We start from the raw sequence: 15,636 nt of genomic DNA, 5'->3' as shown, positions 1-15,636 counted from the left end.
AAACGCCTTTTATGCGCCAATATTGATTTAATAAGCATCATATTGAAGTTAACTTGGAGTCACGCGATGATATGTTGTGTGGTCCTCCCACTATGACTTGGGAAAGCATGTGCAGTGCGCACCGCATAGAGTGAAAAAGATATCAATACATAATAGTAAATAAGGTTATCCGAGCAATAATTATAACCCTAGGGCAGTAAAAAATTATCCAATTAAATCCGGATAAATAAATACAGAAAAAATTAAATGGAAGGCGTTTAAACCCAATCTAGCACAAAGGGAAGATTTAAGTGTGAGACAGGCCCACAATCTATATAATTACCTYCCATTTGCTTTATAGGAGCTAATTATTTTTATTATTTTATTTATTAGCCTACAGACGAAATAAGTTATGAACTTGGCAAAAGTACACGGTGATGAGTTTGATGCTCCATTCCAATAAATATTGAGGATCTTATTCTGGTGACATAATGATTCATGTGTGACTGTTGTTTGTTATCAAATGTGTTTTATTCGGTCATCAGCAATCCCTCGAGGTGGAGGATCATTTMTTTTCAGTTTTTTTTTAGGTGGTTTGCTTGTTGTGGGTCCTGCTGTGGCTGAGCAGGACAATCCTGGAGCCACAGACCCGTCTACAGACGCTGCAAGTGAGGTTGGAGGGGATGGAAGTGTCATTTTTCATTGGAAAGAGTTGTGCGGATGTCCTCATAGTCTAATGTAGCTTGGTGTGTAAATTGTTGCCATGTGGCTCTGTTTAGTGTAGAGTTCCCCGTTTGTTATGTTTATTTTTTGAGGTGGGTTTTAAGGATGTCTGTACCTTTTTTATTTTGCCCCCTTGCGTTCACCCCTGCCAGATGCCAGTACAGCAGTTGTTTGGGCAGTGTCCTGTCCATCGGAGTTGATTTGGGATTCTATGCTTGGGATGTTGGCCTAGGTCAGGACGCAGGTCAGTCGATCCTCCCTCCTGATGTTCACTATTTCCCTCAAGAACAGTTGCTGCCGACGTTCCAGTTTTTGAATGTGCCTTTTGTATGTCACCCACGTCTCACAGCCATAGAGAGGGTTGGGATTATGACAGCCATGTACACTATGAGTTTTGTGTTGGTTCTGAGGTTGTGGTTTTTGGAGTTATTTGGCAGTTTTCCAAAGGCTGTGCTGGCGCAGCATTTCCTGATCTGTATTACTTCCTCAATGGTGACTCGTTGTGAGAGGTGACTGCCAAGGTAAGCAAAGTGTTCCACGTTGTCAAGTGGTTCACTTCCAACGTGAGTTACTATCAGATTTGGTGGTTGTCCTTGGGCAGGTTGGTGGAGCACCTTTTTGTTTTCTGTAAGTTCAGGCTCAGTCCCAGACTCTTGTATGCTTCGGAGATGCTTTTGAGGGCAGTTTAGGGGGTCTGCTTTGGAGTGAGCGATAATTGCACAGTTGTCTGAATATTGGAGCTCCTTGACTGTGGTAGTTCTCACTTTGATTTTGGTGGTCCTCACACATTTTGCTGTCTTAAAATGTCATCTAAAAATGCAAATTTCCTGCAATTCTACGCTTTTGCTGTTTTATAGGACTCCATTGGGCACATACTTCAATTCAACGTCTATTCCAAGTTGGTTCAATGTTGAAACAATGTTGATTCAACCAGTGTGTGTCCAGTGGGCCATCTCATGCTTTTGTTCACATTTTGTCATGAGGCTGAGAAAAAATGGTGCAGTTTTACAGCTAATTTCCTGCAATTTTTCTATCATATGCTATCTGGGGGCCCCATTAATTCTTAAATGGAAGAAGTTTGTAACCACCAAGACTCTTCCTAGAGCTGACCGCCCGGCCAAACTGAGCAATCAGAGGAGAAGGGCCTTTGCCAGGGAGGTGACCAAGAACCCGATGGTCACTCTAACAGAGCTCCAGAGTTCCTCTGTTGAGATGGGAGAACCTTCCAGAAGGACAAGCATCTCTGCAGCACTCCACCAATCAGGCCTTTATGGTAGAATGGCCAGACGGAAGACATTCCTCAGTAAAAGGCCTATTTGGAGTTTGCCAAAAGGACTCTCAGACCATGAGAAACAAGATTCTCTGGTCTGATGAAACCAAGATTGAACTCTTTGGCCTGAAATTATGGGGGAAATTCTAAAGAAGAGAGAGACTGTTGATTAGCAAAAATTGAGCAGTTAACCATGCACTGCAACAGTGCATAGTTAAGGCCCAACGAACATAGTTGGGTCTTAGCTTTTATAGAAAAAGTACAACCTCTTGTCTACAAGGCAGTTTAGCAGATGTGGAGAAACAGGGACAGAACATAGTGTAAAAGGCAATTGGTTTGTCTGTGCAGATTAAGATAGCAGAGGTTGATAGCACAACCTATAACTGCGTAATGTCACAGTTCACACTATAATGTGCTCCTTTCTGCAAGGTTTTTTACAGCTGACTTCCTGCAGATAGTAAACTCATGGGATGTCTCACATGCTACTGTTGCACCTAAATGGATCTTAGCTATACGCCCAGTCTTCTGACTAAGTCACACAAAGACAAGTTTGTATCAGATTAGAAAAAGCACTAGCATATAACAAGAGACTATTCTTTAAGCAGTTAAACACGGGATAGCATGACTAATTATATAATTTTCCACAACAATGCCAAGCGTCACGTCTGGAAGAAACCTGCAGCATCATGCGGTGGAGATGTTTTTCAGCGGCAGGGACTGGGAAACTAGTCAGGATCGAGGTAAAGATGAACGGTGCTAAGTACAGAGAGATCCTTGATATAACCCTGCTCCAGAGCACTTAGGACCTCAGACTGGGGTGAAGGTTCACCTTCCAACAGGACAACGACCCCTAAGCACACAGCCAAGGCAACGCACGAGTGGCTTCAGGACAAGTCTCTGAATGTCCTTGCGTGGTCCAGCCAGATCCCGGACTCGATCCCGATCGAACATCTCTGGAGAGACCTGAAAATACCTTTGCAGCAACGCTCCCCATCCAACRTGACAGAGCTTGAGAGGATCTGCAGAGAAGAATGGGAGAAGCTCCCCAAATACAGGTGTGCCAAGCTTGTAGCGTCATACCCAAGAATACTCAAGGCTTTAATTGCTGCCAAAGGTACTGAGTAAATGGTCTGAATACTTATGTAAATGTGATATCAGTTTTTTATTGTTAATACATTTGCGAAAATGTATTTTTTGTTGTTGCTTTGTCATAATGGTGTATTATGTGTAGATTGATGAGGGGGGAAAAACAATTGTGGAAAAAGGCAAGGGGTCTGAATACTTTCCGAATGGACTGTAAATAGCGAATGGAGGACGCTTTCCCGTGGTTAATTTCGTGCCAGCCAGGTAGGCTATACTCCTGTTGTAAAGATAAGCAATGTGCTTAATAGTAAAGAGAAGCAATGTGCTTATTATTAAGAAAGTTGAGTAATATATGATGTAGGTATAGTGTATAAAGAGCTGATGGGATTCTCCTCTTTTTAATAGAGGCCATCACACTTTTTTCTCACACAGTTGCATAGCCTATAGAAATGTTGTGCAACATGAGCTCATGGGCTCTCATGAAGTGTTTGATTTTCAAGTTTGGTAGGCTACTAATGACCATCAGCAGAATCAGAGCTTGGAGAAGCCTAATTAATTACGGTGACTAAACGGTCACATGGAATTTGACTGCCTTCATGACTCGTGACCGCCGGTGTGGTGGTAATACGGTCACTGTAACAGCCCTAGCTGTGATAGGAGAAAACCGAGGAAGGATCAACAATATTGTAGTTACTCCACCATACTAACCTAATTGACAGAGTGAAAATAAGGAAGCCTGTACATAATACAAATATTCTAAAACATCCTGTTTGCAACCAGGCACTAAAGAAATACAGCAAAAAATGTGGCAAAGTAATTAACTTTTTGTCCTCAATACAAAGTGTTATGTTCGGGGGAAATCCAATACAACGCATTACTGAGTACCACTCTCAATATTTTCGAGCATAGTGGTGGCTGCATCATGTTTTATGGGTATGCTTGTAATCGTTAAGGACAGGGGAGTTTTTCAGGATAAGAAATAAATGGAATGGAGCTAAGCACAGTTAAAATCCTAGAGGAAGACCTGGTTCAGTCTGCTTTCCACCTGACACTGGGAGATGAATTAACCTTGCAGCAGGACAATAACCTGAGAAAAAAGAGGAAATGAGAAAAAAAGAAGGAACCCGCACACTGCTCTTGATAGTATCCCTGCTCTTTAATAAGCTTTACGTATCGGCCTCAGAGCTCTGACGAAGGCCGATAAGTAAAGCTTATTAATAAGGAGCAGTGATACTATCAAGAGCAGTGTGCGGGTTCCTTCATTTTTCAAATTTTATTCAACTGTTACCATGCACCTGCAAAAAAGATAGCTCAGATGTGCGAGTTCCTTTTGAATTTAGCAGGACAATAACCTAAAATACAAGGCCAAATCTACACTGGAGCTGCTTACCAAGAAGATGGTGAATGTTCCTGAGTGGCCGAGTTACAGTTTTGACTTAAATCTGCTTGAAAATCTATGGCAACAACCAATTTCACAGAGCTTGAAGAATTTTGAAAAGAAGAATGGGCAAATGTTGCACAATCCAGGTGTGGAACGCTCAGGGGGTTGAATACTTATCTAAGATATATTTGTTTTATTTTTCCTATTTGTTTTTACAAATGTTAGAATTTTTCTTACACTTTAACATTACAGAGTATTTTGTTAGAGATCATTGAAAAACAAGAATACCCTTTTTTTCTGAGAGTCACAACGTGTATGTTGACTTGGGTATTTACTAATTGCTACCAATCACCCTGTTTCACTTACAATTCAACATCTGTAGGCTGTAGCCTGTTAAATAACGTTAGAGAGTTCAGTAAGAGTATCTTATAGTGACAATCTCTTTCCCTTACAGAGCTGGATCCCCAAGATCATCAAAATGAGAGTTTGCACCACGTTCGTAGAGGACTTATCAAGGTACAGCCTCTCTCTGGGTCACTGAGTGGTCCATCTGTCTGACACAATACAGTTACAATATACTGTAGTTACAACACAGTTACCRGATGCAAAATGTATCTAGTCCATGCAAAACAAATGATGTCAGTGTGTGTGTGTCTATGTGTTATCTGTTGACTGTTAATGGCTGGTTGTGTGTGTGTGTGTGTGTCTGTGTGTATTCATGTGTATGTCTTTCTCCCTGTCAGCAATGGGGTATTGTGTCAGTGTGGTGGTGTGCGGGAGACACACGGCTCCATCGCTACAGGAGACTTTTTCGGGGCGGCCATCGTCAGCCAGTGGGACAGCTCTCAGCACTCCTCAGAGTACCCCACCGACGCCTTCGGAGAGTTGGAGTTCGCAGGGGCCGGCAGGAGACACAGCCATGTGGGTAACACACACTCACACACATGTATGCGCATGCACATATCAACACATGTGCATACACACACGCACACACATCTCTGTCAGTATTTTGGCATTAATTAGGTAGCTGGCTTAGTGCCCGGTGTCTTGTAAAAAAGCTCACAGAGTAAAATAACTCACAATCGATTATTATTGTGAGCATTTTTAAGATTATGATTGGTAGTGATTGTGACATCAAAGTTTGAAAAGCTCACAGCTTGAGAATTCTCAGTGGTCAATTGCTTGTGTTACTGCTTCATTTCTGTTTCCGGGTTATCAGTGTTTCTCAGGTGGATAACGTCAGTGCCTGATTGAAGTTGACACTGTAAACGTGAATAAATAAGCAATGATCACCTAAAAAATATATTATTGTCATGACGTGGCCCTTTTTGGGTATAGCTAGTAGCTTCCCCCTCTCTCTCTCTCTCTCTCCTACACCCAGGTTCTGTTATCTCAGGTCGTAAATTCCTGGAGGAGACTCTCTCGCCCTGGCCATGCAGAAAGAGACACATAGAGAGAACAAAGGATTTCACATGGCAAACTCCTAAATCCCCAAAATAGGGATTTGATACAAAATGCCCACTTGTGAGGAGCTAGGAATGGTCCATGGACACTTAAGGGACGGGTATGACGAGTGTGTTTCATTTGGTGACCTCATAGAGGACAGGAAACACACATGACTATATCTCTGAATATGTACATTTCTCAATTATGGGGTTTGCATCTAATTCTTGTATAAAATGAATGAGTAAAAATTTWACTATTTATGAAATGATGTAATATGATGTTAAACCTTTAATGTGAAAGAATTGTAGAGTTTAACTTCTACTTAGTACTCATCCCGGATCCGGGAGCACCCCCATCAGTAAAAAAGCTGACTAGCATAGCCTAGCATAGAAAAGCCACAAGTAAATACTAGCATCTAAATATCATTAAATCACAAGTCCAAGACCAGATGAAAGATACAGATCTTGTGAATCCAGCCATCATTTCTGATTTTTAAAATGTTTTACAGGGAAGACACAAATATGTAAATCTATTAGCTAACCACGATAGCAAAAGACACCACTTTTTTACTCCACCAGTTTTTTACTCCATCAGTAGCCATCACAATTTCGACCAAATAAAGATATAAATACCACTAACCAAGAAACAACTTCATCAAATGACAGTCTGATAACAATTTTATTGTATAGCATATGTTTTGTTAGAAAAATGTGCATATTTCAGGTATAAATCACAGTTCTACATTGCAGCTGCAATCTGAAATAGCGTCGATGCAGCCAGAATAATTACAGAGACCAACGTCAAATACCTAATTACTCATCATAAATCATTTCTGAAAAATACACAGCGTACAGCAAATGAAAGCCCAACATCTTGTGAATCCAGCCAATATGTCAGATCTTTAAGTGTTTTACAGCGAAAACACAATATAGCATTATATTAGCTTACCACAATAGCCAGAAACACAACCGCATTTACCAGCAGCAAATGTTAGCGATCGTAACAATCCAGCAAAAGATATATAATTGGACTAACCTTGATAAACTTCATCAGATGACAGTCCTGTAACATCATATTACACAATGCATATAGGTTTGTGTTCGAAAATGTGCATATTTAGCAGCACCAAATCGTGGTTATACAATGTGATCAGTAGCAGCATTTCATGCATTCTGGCCGGCGCCATCTTGGAGAGCACCTATCTAATCGATAAATAATCGTAAACTTGACTAAAAAATACAGGTTGGACAGCAAATGAAAGATGCATTAGTTATTAATGCAACCGCTGTGTTAGATTTTAAAAATTAACGTTACTAGACATACAGTGTGCGTTACAGCCAGACCAGTGCCGCAATAATGGCGGACAAATCCTTTTACATTTTTCCACATAAATACGGAATAACATCATAAATAGCTCTTACTTTTGGACGAGCTTCCATCAGAATCTTGGGCAAGTTGTCCTTTGTCCAAAAGAATCGTTGCTCGGTTGTAAAACGTCCTCTTCAACTTTGGAACTAGCAGCTAACAATAGCTATGTGGCGCAGACATGCCCAAATGTTCAAAACACAATATTAAGGAAATTCCGAAAATCACAATATACTCGCATAAACTGATATAACTCGGTTTAAAATAACTTCGTTATGATGTTTCTAACACCTATATCGAATTAAATCACAGACGGATATATCTTAGGCCTATAACGAGAGCTTTTGACTGAAATTATTCCCGAATGAGTGAGCGTTCATGTGCAAAGGATTAGCATTTCAATTAATATAATTATCAACTGTGTAGTGACTCTTTTTGTCTTTCCCGCCCTTCTCAGTCCACACCCACTTCCCTTTATCCACCAAGCCGTCATATCAACTTAGCCCACTAGGGAACCTCCCCTATCATTTTCTTGTAACCATATCTACTGTGTTGTTTGTTTATMCATTTTTGTGATTATTTAGTTAGTTAGTAAATAAATGATTAAGACAATTGATGTATGGATGATTCATAGTAAAGGCTGGGTTCGTGCAGATAACAGATAACCAACAATTTGCGACGTTTGMAATGAGACTAACGTGAGGTAAAGAATAATTCATTAATTAGAAGACTGATTAAAATATCTGAAGAGTTATATTAGGAAAATTATAACTTTGTATTCTGAAGATTTTCCTTTGTGCCCCGACTTCCTAGTTAATTACATTTACATGATTAGTTTAATCACGTAATAATATTTACAGAGAATTGATTTGATAAAATAGCAGTCTTCACTTTAATGATGCCAAAGACACGACATATTACGACGCCCCGTGCGAGGAATCTAAGATAGAATTGGACTTTGCTGTTGAATTATATATATCAATTGTGCAAACAGACTGTTGCATGCAAATAGAGAAAGATATTGGTTGTGTGTGTTTCCATTTGAACAAGCTAAGGAGAGTGCCTCCGGTCGTGTGTCGATAGTTAGGGTAATGAGTTGTAAATTCCAGATTTAGTCCGTTAGGCCAAACGGTACGATTTCTGTCTAATTTCTAGAGCAAGGGCATAGAGCCAGTAAGGTTATAAATAAGATAGATCTCTTCGGTGACTGAGCCGTCCGCCTTAGTGCGCTAAGCCAGTGTGGTTAGGCCACAGGCGTATCTGTATTTATGTACCGTGTCGCTCCGGTCAACATAATGCTAGCATAGTATGCCGAATAGGTTCATGTGAGACGTCATTTGTAAACCTCCCTTTCCATGGTGAAGGGGACCCTATTTTGTGCTTGGAAGTGAGGTTTATTTTACAAAGTAGTATTAGCTTGCCCGAGATGCTAAGCTAACAAAGGGAAACAGTATTTTCTTTTTCCTGTGTCCCGTTGAAATACCTCTGCCTTGCGCGACGGAAGTCCCGCCCTTTGTACTTCCGTTTGATTTCAGCTTTCTGCGATCACTGGTGGTGAAGAATCGCCAGTACATCTCTTGAAAAAGAATTAGGTGACACCCAAAAGTGGATCACATTAGGATATCCAGCCAATCGCAAATAACTGGATATCGATGTCTCATTCAATTTAACTAACAAGTGATATTGCCAGATTTACCTTTCAAGTGGATCTTTTAAATAATATTCAAATTGATTGGTTTTCCACAATGTGACAATTTAAACGTTTCACATTAACCTAGATCAACAAGGTTCAGGTTAATTTAAAGTTTAATTCCCAAATAGCCTATACAGGTTTGATTTATCATTAAAATAGATCAATCAGTAAAATCTGCTTTTGCAAAGCACATTTAGTAAACCCCAGTACTGACGGAAGTCCCGCCTCCGGCTTAGTGAACCTCAACCCATAAATGGATTGATCTCTGACCTCAGCAGCGATACCAAACCTAATGGAAAAACAGCATTACGAACAAGCTCTCCAAAATCAAACATRGGGTGCAGGCCTCGTAAAGGTTCTCTCCAGTCTAGATTGGCATCGGTCCAATACCGCATTGCACAGCTGAAGCACGAGCAGGTAACGGTAGACATAAAGGTGCAGGTGGAGAGAACTGGGAAACCAATGACAAATGCAGAAAAGGGAAAAATTCTGCTAGCAATGGAACTGCGTTTGAAAACTGAACAATTAAATGCAATTGCAAAAACCTATGACGATGAACAAGCATAAACTCTTTAACAAAATTGCCTTCCACAGGATTCATAATCATATGCTATAGGAACATCTCGATTTAGCCAAAACTAAATACCATGATGTCCAAGGCAAACTAGATAAGTCTGACGAGTTATCTTCAAACAGGCGCTCTCAACTTGATAACATGCATGTAGTTTTGTTGAACGTTACTCAAAGTAACACTGTTCTACGCCAAATGCTGCAGACCAAAGTTGATCAGTTAATGAACACAATAACTAAGTTGGATGACAAATCAGCAGAACTCATTTAAGTTGCCGACCAAATGAATGATGAGAGAACTCAGGTGATGAAGATGGAAATATTGATTTCTTAGCAAGCTGAGGAAATCTCATCACTGAATCTCTCGCTCCGTACTCAAAACCTCTATCTGCAAACCATGACAGATAAGTTTGAGACCAAAAGGAGCAAATGCGACACTCACGTGTCCAAAATCAGTACTCTAAGTGGTCAAGTGGACTCTGCAATGCAGCAGAATAGCACCCTAAGGTACAATCTGGTGGAATTCCAGAAAGATCACGCGCTACACTGTGAATACCCATCCAAGCAACCAGAGCCCTGTACTCAAAGGAGTAAAGACGATAGGTTTCAGACTTTGCATCTCTCGTGTCCCTCAGTCTTCTCCTCTTGGCCATTCAGCACTGAGTAATATGGTGCCTCTTGGACAACAAAGCCAAAGCTTTGCTTCTCCTCTTTGCCTTTCGGCCCCAATTTCCCCACAGGATGAAACCAACCCTCTCCGCCCGCTTGGCACGGAATACCTTGACAAACTCGTCAAGAATTTCCCCACCTTTGACCCCGTTCCAGGTGAGCCAAACGATACTGAGACGTTCCTAGCTGACATAGAGGACGCATTGGATGGCTACCCGAACGCTACGGGTTCTGACAGGGTTTACCTGTTGAAGCGAACGTCGAATAGACACGTGAAGAGGTTCATTTGTCTACAACAGCAACATGTGCTAAATGACTATGCTAAACTTGCCACAGCTTTGAAATTAGAATTCAGTGGTTCTGCGACTCGCAAACACGATAGCTCACTGGCTAACACCGTCAAACAAGCTTGGAACGAACACCCACAAGCATAGGCTTCGTTCAGCTTACTTTGGCCTACTCACTGGAACAGGAATGGAAGAGCTGTTACCATTCAAACAAATGTTTCTGTCGAACATGTGTCCCACCTTCATTACCTACTCGAGCCCTGCAGCCCACGTTGGCTTGCGTATCTTACAGCTCATAGAGCTTGCAAACAGCTTTTTAGGCATTCAAAGGTCACAACGCTAAGAGCCCTGACTACTCGGTTTTGAAGTTTGACCAGGAGCACTCACTCCAGTTAGAGGGTGCATTATGAGGTATTGGAGCGTTGAGAGATGACGCACAACAACGGTTTCTACCACAAAACAACGATTCCAATGACCTCCGCGGTCGAAATAACTGTAAAGTATGTCGCCATCAAAATGACTACCGCTACAATCGACCTGTTCACTACATTCCTGCACCCAACCCACACAAAGTGTCAGAGCACAAGGGTAACAAAGGGTTGAAGGACGATCAAAATGTAGACCAATGTTCTCCAGAAGTTCCACTACGTGAAGAACTAAAGCGTGAACATTTTGAGAATAAGGTAAAAGATAAGTCACAAGGACTAGACGGGTAATTACCGGACATCAGGTCCGCAGGAATTAACACCCATAGCAAGGACGTTAAAATTCAAATTTCCCCCGCTCTCACTCGAGACCCTATCCAGGGCCCACTTGATCAAGAAACAAGCCCACGGGCTTTGTCTATAGACTCTGATACAAAGGTTGCGAAGAAAAAGGTCAAACGCTTCATTAAAGCCAAGCCCAATCAAAATCTGCTTCCACCTTGAACAGAAATGGCACATCACATCATTGCGAACGACCACTCCACTTTGTGGGGAATATGTCCACTAAACACGAATCTAAACGCCCATACCTGGAAACAGCCCTGGAGGATTGCTTAACTTGTCATGGGCTATGATCTCAAAAGGGCTTTGAAGCCAACTAAACGTTGGTTAAAAGTGGAACGATGCGAGACTACACTTCGAGGGGCCACTCAGACTTCCTCACCTCTCACATTGAGAGTCATGCTGAAACTACACTTCCAGGATGTATCGCTCGTTCATGGGTCTCCCGGTCGCGGCTGGCTGCGACACCCTATGTGTGGCTTACCTTGACTTCCTCCTTGAGGTCATGGGGATCCACATAGGCCTTAGGCAGATCCAGGTAGATGAAGCTAGAAATAGTTATGGAAAAGGATGCATGAATAACCAGTGATAAAAACCCATTGTAATGAGTCACATTATGGACCAAGCTGATTGACTATTTACTAGGAGTGAACAGTGAAACAGTATTTAATTTAATACGTTCCTTGGGACCCCCTAGTCATTTCTGTTCAATTCCAACAGAAGTACGACTGAGGTATAGTCAGTGACATCTCAGGTGAAATGTACAGAACATTGCAAGTGCAAATGTAATGAATAGAGTTATTACAATTTCCTTATTCTACTTGGCAGATAATTATATTTGTTCTAGACAAAACATGTATATCCCCCTGGACATCCCTCTTCAAGCAATTGATTAGTTGAATCAGGTGTGATAGGACAAAGATATGCAACAGCTAGGGGCCCTGGAGGAACGGAGAGGTGCGGAGGGCTGCCTTAATCGAAATCCACGTCATCGGCACCCGGGGAACATTGGGTTAACTGCCTTGCTCAGGGGCAGAACGACAGGTTTTTTACCTTGTCAGTTCGGGGATTCGGTTACTGGCCCAACGCACAGTGTTTTATGGCAATTTGAAGGAATATAAGTTTGGCAGTGCTGATAAAGATTGGAGAGGGTCGATTCCCATTGCTACCCTATCGGCAAGCAACAGGGACTTGAATTTGATGCATACTGCTGATGGGAGCTAGTGGAGAGTGTGAAGGAGTTTTACACAGTCTGGTAGGGGGACACAATGGAGTTGTTAACCATGGCCGAGGTCTTGGAGCAGGCAAGCCTTTCCAGGGAGGAAGAGCAGATTATCTTGCTTGAGGTGTTAGGCTAACATCCAATCTGCTAGACATGCAGAGTTAAGTGTCTTTTCATCTAGAGGGAGAGGACAGAGAGATAACCATTACGCCTCGATCAGACCGACAGCGTCATTGCGTTTTGGCACACCAGAAGAACATTCATTTAGAAGGGAACGCTGCGTTTGCCTTGCAGCATTGCGTTGCAGAGGCAGTTGCATTGCGTTCTGCATGGTGCATACATTGTAGACATCTGTCACGTTGGTATAATGATCGGGAGACAGGCGCAGGAATGCGTAATAGCGTTTTCTATTTACCCAAATTACAGCGTGCCATGTAAAGGCATGGGGACAGAGACCAAACAAACACGTATACAAAACACAAGGTTGAGACCCAAACAAAAGAGCCAGGAGTACCTCGAATAAATTCGCAATGGCACAATGATTATCACACGGGACGAGATCCGTAATCATCTGCGCAATCTACAATGGCATGAAAGCCAAAACACACAGCACAACGGTACTCACACAACCAACGGACATTGGAACAATTATCGACAGGACAATGGTGAACAAAGGGCACACTTATACAATTACTAATCACTGGGAATAGGGACCAGGTGTGCGTAATGACAGTTCCGGAAGATTCCGTGATAAAATCCAACGTATGCATCAAATTGTATGTGTAGACTTAACATAAATAGTAGGAAAATGGTGAATGTTTTTTTGCACACGTATCCCATAAACATGTTGGATTACGTAATGAAACAGGTTTGAGTGCAGATCGAGGCGTTAGGGAAACTCGGTGTGATTGGGAAAGTCTCCTCAACATTTACATCCGGTCTTAAACCGCTCCCTACCTCTTCCCTTGGCCCTAACCATCTGTAAGGTGTGAGATCCATCATTGCACTGCTTATAACCTACCTGCCCAGACCCTACAGATCTGCAAACATCGAAGGATTGGGGCCAAGGGGGAGGGAGCGATTTAGGAGTAGCGGAGGGAGCAATTTAGTACTGGCATTACAAAACATTTAGATCTAGCTTTCTTGCCTGGTCTTTGAGAAGTCTTGGGTTTTTAATCAAGTGCACAATTACATAATATACATTGCTCTAATATAACCATCAATTACATGTTAGGACTAGAACCACAAAATAGGTTGACATGTATTCATATTTTGAACAGTAACAAAGCGATATGCATCTTTCAAATGATTTGCCATGGATATAAAGCACTCCACACGTCATTGTTGTTAACAATTGGAAAATGAAAGGAAGGAAAGGAAACTGCAAGCGACAGCACGAAGTCCTGTATGGCAATACTTTGAGAAGTTATTTCAGAAGGTGGTGAAATGCAAACTTTGCGAGGTGGAATTGAGATACAGTAACGGTAGTAAAGGTGCAATTCTTAACCATCTGAAAGAGACGCTCCATGAGACCCAAACCGTTGCTGGCAGCAGTGCAGGCCCCCAACAATGGACATAAGACAGCTTCACATGAAATTAAATAAATTGTCACGAATCAGCTCTCCGAAAAATGTGGGTGGATCAGGTTGTGGAGAAAAATCWGTCCTGATGTCAGATACCGGGTTAGGCTCGGAATTGATATTCTGCATTGTGAATTCACGTGGAATTTTATTAATCTTTCTTACCGCTTTAACAAGAAAAAAAAGTAGTTTAAACGTTAAGAAAACACTTTTTTCCCATGTGTCACATGATTTAACAGTGGTGAGATACTGTATGAGGCTGTCACAGCAGAACGTCTGTCTGTTATTTTACGGAACCATAGCAGAGAAGTCCGTGTTCTAGCAGTGCTGCCAGGCCTCACAACATTGGCTCAGTCAGACGGAATGTTCTCACCTGGACCGATATCTCTTCGCCTCTGAATACACCATAGGCAAAACAAGCAACTAGCTAGGAGCACTTTATGTAGCATAGGTATTCACAAACCACCACAGCCGCTTGATCATCATAACTTTATTGTGTGGCGATACTAATTGTCCATTTCTTCCCCTCTTCTCTTCCTATTGGTCAGTTCCTGCGTTTGTCATGCGACACCCCACCTCATATCATGTACGGCCTGATGACGGCCCATTGGGGGGTGCCCTCCCCCAACCTGGTGGTTTCTGTGGTGGGGGGGGGGGGTTGGTCGCGAGAAGGTCAAGCGGGTCAGGGAGGTGCTGAGACAGGGGCTGGTCAGGGCGGCACAGAGCCCACAAGGTGAGACACACACACAAACACACACACACACACCACACAACACAACACACACACACACACACAACACACACACAACACACACACACACACACACACACACACACACACACACACACACACACACAACACACACACACACACACACACACACACACACACCCTGGTGTCCTGGGTCAGAGGCTGGTCAGGATGGCACAGAGCACAGGTGAGGACAACGCCCACTGTTTAACCTATTTGTTTAAAATATCAATAATTCATATTGAGATGAATGGGTCCAGTCTCTTTAACATACAGGAATAATGATTCATGATATGGTTATAATGCATTATACACATTGTCATAAGTATCTAAGAACCCCTTTTGATGTCTTGAGTTGTTTAGTAACCATTTGTGATGGGATTAAGGAAGCTGGTGCTAGTTCCTACTTCACAGTAGGGCTGTTATTTTTATTAGGTAACCACTTTTTTCGTGACAATGTGATTCCATTTGTGTTATTTTTTTGATATCTTCACAATTATTCTACAATGTAGAAAATAGTAGATAAAMAAAGAAAGAAAGAAAAACCCTGGAATGAGTAGGTGTGTCCTAACTTTTGACTGGCACTGTAATGATATGTAAAAAAATTACAAGCCTAGTTTAGCTAAGGAGAAAGCACTAAGCTATATAGGGGGTGCATTCAGTATCGTTTAAATGTTTACTACAATGTGTGACCGTTTGTACTACATGACAGATTTCTCCAAAATGTTCTTCAATGTTTTTTAACAGACTTTGAGGTACGTTTGCTCTTATTTGACGGTTGTGGCTTGAAGCAATGAGCGACGTATTCTCAAGCATATTCATAATTTGTAAAGCGTAATTGAGCCATTCT

At 41.8% G+C, this 15,636-nt stretch overlaps 1 pseudogene; it reads left to right on the top strand.

Annotated features, from left to right (window-relative positions):
* Positions 1 to 15,636, top strand: part of LOC111982025 (transient receptor potential cation channel subfamily M member 4-like) — a 61,440-nt pseudogene that overhangs the window by 4,648 nt on the left and 41,156 nt on the right.

Source organism: Salvelinus sp. IW2-2015, linkage group LG20 (assembly GCF_002910315.2).
Source record: "Salvelinus sp. IW2-2015 linkage group LG20, ASM291031v2, whole genome shotgun sequence".
NCBI lineage: Eukaryota > Metazoa > Chordata > Actinopteri > Salmoniformes > Salmonidae > Salvelinus > Salvelinus sp. IW2-2015.
This window is presented reverse-complemented; position numbering and strand designations above follow the sequence as displayed.